Here is an 8,705-nt window from a genome sequence, read left to right on the forward strand (position 1 = left end):
TCACGTTGCTACAAAAAAATACATCATATTTTTTTTCAAACGTTGAGTGTCTCGTGAACCTTTTTCTCTTTAAGAAGCATTTTCCCTATTTTGGGTATATGTGGATTCTTGTTAAAATAAAAACAAAAAAAAAATCTCAGCCGCCAAACAGATCAAATTTTGAGCATAAAGGGTCTAATGAATTTTACAATTTTTACTCTTCCAAGTAACAAACCGCAATTCAAAATTTTCAACTGCTATGTCTTGCTACTAATCCTCCTCTTGAATTTCAAGTCTCATCCACAATCTGAAAAATGCTTGTATAATAGCTAACATAACAAATACAACTAATACCATTAAAACACCTAAAATGATCCGAATTCAATTCATTCATTTCAAACAAAGCTGGTGTAAACACCACACACATTAGGAGTACAGTCGGCGTAATTTCCTACCAGTACCGAAATAAACATTTTTCTACAACCAAAAGTACACAAAGGCGGCTGAGAACACAAGAAATAAATGAAGCAACAACTAAGACTTACACTAAGCCTTCTTAGGTGACTTGTTTGCAGCCTTTGATGGTGACATGGGATCCTTGGCTGCCTGCGCCTTCTCATTTTTCTTCGAAAGAAGAACCGGGTTAATGTTGGGTAGAACTCCGCCATGAGCAATAGTCTCACCAGCCAACAATTTCCCAAGTTCCTCATCTTTCCTCACCGCCAAAAGAACATGCCTTGGAATTATCATATTCTTCTTGTTGTCCCTTGCAGCATTACCAGAAAACTCAAGAACCTTCAACACCACAAAAGAAACCCCCCCCCAATTTTTAACAACATGCTTGATATATGAAGTATGTAAACATTTAGATTCACCCAGCCAAGAAAATAAACCTCAAAAGATAACAGCAAAAGGCTAACCCCTGATTTAATGCAGATCGTTTATAGCTTTTTCGTAGTAAAAATAGATCACAACTTGAGGAATTACTATGAATGATATGATTCAGATTTGCTAAGGGCTAACTTCTAAGAGTGACTATGAATCAATTAAACTTGAACCCTAGCTCAAATGTTCAATGCAATCTCTTAGGAAAGACTGGAAATGCTAAGTTTCAAATCCTAGACATGTTAAACACTAACTCTTATGACTATGAGTAAATTCAGTCAGGTTAGTTTTTGGTTTCATCAATCTACATCAGATCAAATTTGGTTTTAAACTTTGCAAAGCATATTGATTTTGAGTCAATTTCAAGATCAAATTATAACAACTTCAGGTTGTTTAGGGTTTTGATCACTCATGCCCGAGGTTTGTTATTATTTTAATTATTTCATATTACTTATTCAAGTCATTTTAAGTTCAAGTCAATTTAAATTCAGGTCCATTCAAGTTCAAATTGAATAGGTTCACATCAAATCAAATTCAAGTTAAAATCAATTTTTTCAGGTTTGGGTCAATTAACAAGACTACTTACATTATTCCAAAAAAAAAAGTCTACTTAGGAGTTACTAGATGCATCAATTAAGCAAAACTCATGTTAAATTCAGATTTCTTATTGAACCAAGAGTAAATTCATACTTTCTAGACTAATTGCTTTTCTCTAGTTCAGTTTACTATTTGAAGTACACAATTTCCATATTTTAAGACCAAACGAAGATGGAAAGAACTTTCAAACTACGTAATAATGCTAATTAACTTATTTCCATTTTAGCTTAAACAATAAACTTCCCTAATTTTACTTTTCCCCTTTTCTTGCTAACCAAACAAACCTTAAGTAGTAAGATAATAAAGAATGAAAACAAAAAAGGGGGAAAATGAAATAACCTCATCAGCAAGGTACTCAAGAATATCAGCGAGGTAAACGGAAGCATCGGTTCCTACACGCTGAGAATAACGACTGATTCGACCAACCGGAAACTATAACCCAAGTTTTTAGCTAATTAAGTTTGCCTTCTTTGTTTATTGAAAATTAAAAGGTTGAAGAAGTAGGGTGAATGTTAGAGTGTTAATAGAATTGGTTACCTTTTGTTATTTTACAAGTAGTTATAATTCAGTTACTTTGTTAGAGTGTATAGTTATAAATCATTTACTTTGTTAGAGTGTTGTTTGTGGGCTATATAAGCCTATCAATGTAATGGACTAAAGTGAGAGGTCTTTGTAATTTCTTTCTATTCGTTTAGTGAAATATCCAATTTTCTCCATATTTGTTCTCCACTACAATAATTACTGGTTCTACTTTCATCATTCATAGCTGTTGATCGGTAGCCTCCAACCACCGTGTCAGAGTTTAAGTTTTCTACATGGTATCATTCACCAATGGTCCTAATGTTGTTTTTCTTCCGCTGCTGCCTTTTGGATCTATCGCTGATTTTACCACCTCCGATTATTTGCGCTTCCTCAGTCGATGATCGAATTCTTCAAGCACGAGCTTCATCTGCGCTGTCACGTGACGATTTAGTTCCTTCCAATTATGTCATTGTTGCCACAACGAGTTACTATTCCACTATTGTTGTTGCTAAAGAGTTTGTATATCGTTACAAATATGATAATTCACTACATCTACGGTACGATGTGTTGCTAATTCATCGTTGTTCCTTTGTTTTTTTTTCTGGCTGATCTTGTATTTCTGCGATTTGAAATCGTCGATTTGTTTCTCCGGTGAGATATATACCTTTATGGTTCTTCTTAGCATTGTTGCACTTTGATTTTTCGTTTTGATTTTTTGAATGTGGTTCTTGGAGATGTAATCTGGTTTGTGTTGGGCATTTAAGTTGTTGTTTTTCCCTATGGTTTCTGTTCAATCCGACTTGCTTAAATTTAAGAGATACCTCAAAAATTATATTGTCATTTACCTTTCAATTTGAGATCGACACATGCTTGTGATTCATATTAGTTCTCTTGTTTCTATAGTTTAGCGTGCATGCACTGCATCGATGATCTGGATGCATCAGCTCTTGAAAGCTGAATTTGTTGTCCTACTGCTCTTGAAAGATGGTGCTCTGTTATGACATGGTTCTATGGTGGCTTCTTGTATTTCTTACTAATGCATATTAAATCTGAATGCCTAGAAACTGGTCGATGAAATGTCTGAGTAACTCTGATGTTTGCTGCTTAGTTTTTCCCTATACGTGTCCTTGTGTTGATGTTGTATTTCCCTGGTTTCAATTTTGTTTGGTGTGGATTGTCTCCTCTTGGTTGTGGTTTAATCAAACTTGAACATGTTGGTGGCTATTAGATAAACGTAACCACTGGATGAGATCAAACTAGTCTGATGTTTCTCTTTAGTGATTTGGTTGATGACCAGTTTTGCTGATGGTTTTCAATGGATTTTATTGCAGATTAACTGCAGTTTTAGTTAATATTTGGTTGCTTTAGTTCACTACTGCCTGTGTTATTCGTTCGTATTGTGGTTTTGTTGCTACAAATTGTTGATGGTTTGATTCTAAGTTGACTATTGAGTGGTTAATACTCCTAAATTGAGTTGGAGCATCTACTTTTTGCTGGTTGTATATTTTCTGTTCGGTTCTCAAATCATTCAGCAGTTTTAAGGTGTTCATTGAGTATTTTTCATCACTTGTTACTTCTTCTCTAAGGAATACATGGAACTTGAAAGCATTACAGCTAAGTGTCCATGGCGGAAAATCTCTGGGGAGGGTTAAGAGTTTAACATCCTTGCCTTCTTTAACCAGACAAAATAGGATGTTTTCTGGCCCAAGAAAGGCTTTAGATTGTATCCGGAAGCTCGTAGTTTAACCGCCTTGCTTCCAATAGGAAGAAAGTCCAATAAGTGAAGAGGAAGAACAATGAAGATGAAAAACAACTCTTGAAAAAAGAAAAGAAAAGAAAAGCTAAGGAAAGTTGAAAGATGTTTTTTGGTGGAAGAGAATTTGTCCGGTAAAATTGTTCAACAAGACAAGGTTGAATTTCAACTTATTAAGTTTGTGTTCTTTGTTTGTTGAAAATTAAAAAGTTGAAGAAGCGGGGTGAATGTTAGAGTGTTAACAGAATTGGTTACCTTTTGTTATTTTGTAAGTAGTTATAATTCAGTTATTTTGTTAGATTGTATAGTTATAATTTAGTTACTTTGTTAGAGTGTTGTTTGTGGGCTATATAAGCCTATCAACGTAATGGACTAAAGTGAGAGGTCTTTGTAATTTCTTTCTATTCGTTTAGTGAAATATCCCATTTTCTCCATATTTGTTCTCTTCAATAAAATAATTATTGGTTCTACTTTCACGGTTCATAGTTGTCGTTTGATAGCCTCCAGCCACTGTGTCGGAGTTTAAGTTTTCTACATGACTTTCACCGACCGAGAAACAGGTTTCTTCTTTGGACCGCCACATTTCTTTCCTCCGGCTCCTTTCTTCACCTTTGATCCGGCATCCATCACTTGAGAAAAAATAGAGAAAAAATGAAATTGAAATGAACTTCAGTGTGTTTTTTTTCTCGAGAAAATACGTTTGTAGGAAGAATGAGTTTTAATTTATAAGTTATATATCTATTACATATCTTTTGTTTTGGTTGTTGAATTATTATTTTATTTGAAATTATATATAATATTATATTTTAATTATTTGTTATAAAAAGTTAATAATGATATTAACAAGTCATTCTAAGATAATATTATTTCTGTATTAAAAAAATAAAAAAATATCATATCAATATCAATGTTAGTTTTTTAATTACATGTAATTAAAATAAAATTAAAACGTAATGTTAGATATAAATTTTAAAAAATAATAATTAAATAATAAGTGGATGACCAAATAAGTAGTTTACCCTAATTTGTATAGAGTTGAGAAAAATGGGAGACATTTAGCTTGCAATATTAGAGATTTAGAACTATTAGATTGAATTTAATTGAATACGAAGAAGAAACTTAGCTGTAAAATTTCGTGAAACAAAACCTATAACACCATCTCCCATATACCTTTCCGTACAAGAGATACTGATGTCACATTACTTTTTAAAACATTTTGTCATTTAAAAGCCCGTAAAATTTTGTTTCAAATTTTAAAGCCACACAATAGTATAAGATTCATAGAAGCATATTACCAATACTATCACTTTAAATACATTACAAAATATTTTCTTAAGTTTAATTACATGTCAGCTAAGTTTCAAAATGAATAAGATTGTCCCAATGTTACTGACGAGTCATCCTTTAATTGATACCTACGTGTGAAATCAACACACGTTAAGTATTTACTTAGTGATGTATATCCTTTTAAAAGAATTATAATTTATTCATAAGTATGTCCTGACTATCAAAACCATGATAATTGTCTACTTTATGGGATTCCTTTACAATCCTTTTAGTCAAATCAATAAATGACACCGTTTATGTCAAAATGCACTGTTAAGCATTTAGTCTTTTACCCAAAGGTATTTAGCATTTCATCTAACTTGCATGATTGACACCTTTCTGCCAAATGCACAGCTAGGCATTTAATCTTTAACTCAAAGGCATTTAACCTTTCATCTAACTGGCATAATTGACACATTTCTGTCAAATGCACAGCTAGGCAATTAATCTTTTACTCAAAGGCATTTAACCTTTCATCTAACTGGCATAATAAAGAATTGAAAACAAAAAAGGGGGAAAATGAAATAACCTCATCAGCAAGGTACTCAAGAATATCAGCGAGGTAAACGGAAGCATCGGTTCCTACACGCTGAGAATAACGACTGAATCAACCAACCGGAAACTGTAACCCAAGTTTTTAGCTAATTAAGTTTTCCTTCTTTGTTTGTTGAAAATTAAAAGGTTGAAGAAGTAGGGTGAATGTTAGAGTGTTAATAGAATTGGTTACCTTTTGTTATTTTATAAGTAGTTATAATTCATTTACTTTGTTAGAGTGTATAGTTATAAATCATTTACTTTGTTAGAGTGTTGTTTGTGGGCTATATAAGCCTATCAATGTAATGGACTAAAGTGAGAGGTCTTTGTAATTTCTTTCTATTCGTTTAGTGAAATATCCAATTTTCTCCATATTTGTTCTCCACTACAATAATTACTGGTTCTACTTTCATCATTCATAGCTGTTGTTCGGTAGCCTCCAGCCACCGTGTCAGAGTTTAAGTTTTCTACATGGTATCATTCACCAATGGTCCTAATGTTGTTTTTCTTTCGCTGCTGCCTTTTGGATCTATCGCTGATTTTACCACCTTCGATTATTTACGCTTCCTCAGTCGATGATCGAATTATTCAAGCACGAGCTTCATATGCGCTGTCACGTGACGATTTAGTTCCTTCCAATTATGTCGTTGTTGCCACAACGAGTTACTATTCCACTATTGTTCCTGCTAAAGAGTTTTTATATCGTTACAAATATGATGGTTCACTGCATCTTCGGTGCGATTTGTTGCTAATTCATCGTTGTTCTTTTGTTTTTTTTCTGGCTGATCTTGTATTTCTGCGATCTGAAATCGTCGATTTGTTTCTCCGATGAGATATATACCTTAATGGTTCTTCTTAGCATTGTTGCACTTTGATTTTTCGTTTTGATTTTTTGAGTGTGGTTCTTGGAGATGTAATCTGGTTTGTGTTGGGCATTTAAGTTGTTGTTTTTCCCTATGGTTTCGGTTCAATCCGACTTGCTTAAATTTAAGAGATACCTCAAAAATTATATTGTCATTTACCTTTCAATATGAGATCGACACATGCTTGTGATTCATATTAGTTCTCTTGTTTCTATAGTTTAACGTGCATACACTGCATCGATGATCTGGATGCATCAGCTCTTGAAAGCTGAATTTGTTGTCCTGCTGCTCTTGAAAGATGGTGCTCTGTTATGGCATGGTTCTATGGTGGCTTCTTTTATTTCTTACTGATGTATATTAAATTTGAATGCCTAGAAACTGGTCGATGAAATGTCTGAGTAACTTTGATGTTTGTTGCTTAGTTTTTCCCTATACGTGTCCCTGTGTTGATATTGTATTTCCCTGGTTTCAATTTTGTTTGGTGTGGATTGTCTCCTCTTGGTTGTGGTTTAATCAAACTTGAACATGTTGGCGGCTATTAGATGAATGTAATCACTGGATGAGATCAAACTAATCTGATGTTTCTCTTTAGTGATTTGGTTGATGACCAGTTTTGCTGATGGTTTTCAATGGATTTTGTTGCAGATGTCAATATTTTTGTTTTAACTACAGTTTTAGTTAATATTTGGTTGCTTTAGTTCACTACTGCTTGTGTTATTCGTTCGTATTGTGGTTTTGCGGCTACAAATTGTTGATGGTTTGATTCTAAGTTGACTATTAAGTGGTTAATACTCCTAAATTGAGTTGGAGCATCTACTGTTTTGCTGGTCGTATATTTTTTGTTCGGTTCTCAAATCATTCAGCAGTTTTAAGGTGTTCATTGAGTATTTTTCATCACTTATTACTTCTTCTTTAAGGAATACATGGAACTTGAAAGAATTACAGCTAAGTGTCCATGACGGAAAATCTCTGGGGAGGGTTAAGAGTTTAACATCCTTGCCTTCTTTAACCAGACAAAATATGATGTTTTCTTGCCCAAGAGAGGCTTTAGATTGTATCCGGAAGCTCGTAGTTTAACCACCTTGCTTCCAACAGGACGAAAGTCCAATAAGTGAAAGAGGAAGAACAATGAAGATGAAAAACAACTCTTGAAAAAAGAAAAGAAAAGAAAAGCTAAGGAAAGTTGAAAGATGTTTTTAGGTGGAAGAGAATTTGTCCGATAAAATTGTTCAACAAGACGGTTGAATTTCAACTCATTAAGTTTGTGTTCTTTGTTTATTGAAAATTAAAAGGTTGAAGAAGTGGGGTGAATGTTAGAGTGTTAACAGAATTGGTTACCTTTTGTTATTTTGTAAGTAGTTATAATTAAGTTATTTTGTTAGAGTGTATAGTTATAATTTAGTTACTTTGTTAGAGTGTTGTTTGTGGGCTATATAAGCTTATCAACGTAATGGACTAAAGTGAGAGGTCTTTGTAATTTCTTTCTATTCGTTTAGTGAAATATCCCATTTTCTCCATATTTGTTCTCTTCAATAAAAAAAATATTGGTTCTACTTTCACGGTTCATAGTTTTCGTTCGATAGCCTCCAGCCACTGTGTCGGAGTTTAAGTTTTCTACATGACTTTCACCGACCGAGAAACATGTTTCTTCTTTGGACCGCCACCTTTCTTTCCTCCGGCTCCTTTCTTCACCTTTGATCCAGCATCCATCACTTGATAAAAAATAGAGAAAAAATGAAATTGAAATGAACTTCAGTGTGTTTTTTTTCTCGAGAAAATACGTTTGTAGGAAGAATGAGTTCTAATTTATAAACTATATATCTATTACATATCTTTTGTTTCGGTTGTTGAATTATTATTTTATTTGAAATTATATATAATATTATATTTTAATTATTTGTTATAAAAAATTAATAATGATAACAACAAGTCATTATAAGATAATATTATTTCAGTATTAAAAAATAAAAAAATATCACATCAATATCAATGTTAGTTTTTTAATTACATGCAATTAAAATAAAATTAAAACGTAATGTTAGATATAAATTTTAAAAAATAATAATTAAATAATAAGTGGATGACCATATAAGTAGTTTACCCTAATTTATATAGAGTTGAGAAAAATGGGAGACATTCAGCTTACAATATTAGAGATTTAGAACTATTAGATTGAATTTAATTGAATACGAAGAAGAAACTTAGCTGTAAAATTTCGTGAAACAAAACCTGTAACACCATCTCCT

General features: G+C 32.8%; 1 pseudogene; it reads right to left on the bottom strand.

Annotated features, from left to right (window-relative positions):
* Positions 1-525: 525 nt before the first annotated feature.
* LOC120215452 lies at positions 526-8,169 on the bottom strand (annotated as a pseudogene).
* Positions 8,170-8,705: the final 536 nt, after the last annotated feature.

This window comes from Hibiscus syriacus, unplaced genomic scaffold (assembly GCF_006381635.1).
Source record: "Hibiscus syriacus cultivar Baekdansim isolate YM2019G1 unplaced genomic scaffold, ASM638163v2 tig00110118_pilon, whole genome shotgun sequence".
In the NCBI taxonomy this organism is placed as follows: domain Eukaryota; kingdom Viridiplantae; phylum Streptophyta; class Magnoliopsida; order Malvales; family Malvaceae; genus Hibiscus; species Hibiscus syriacus.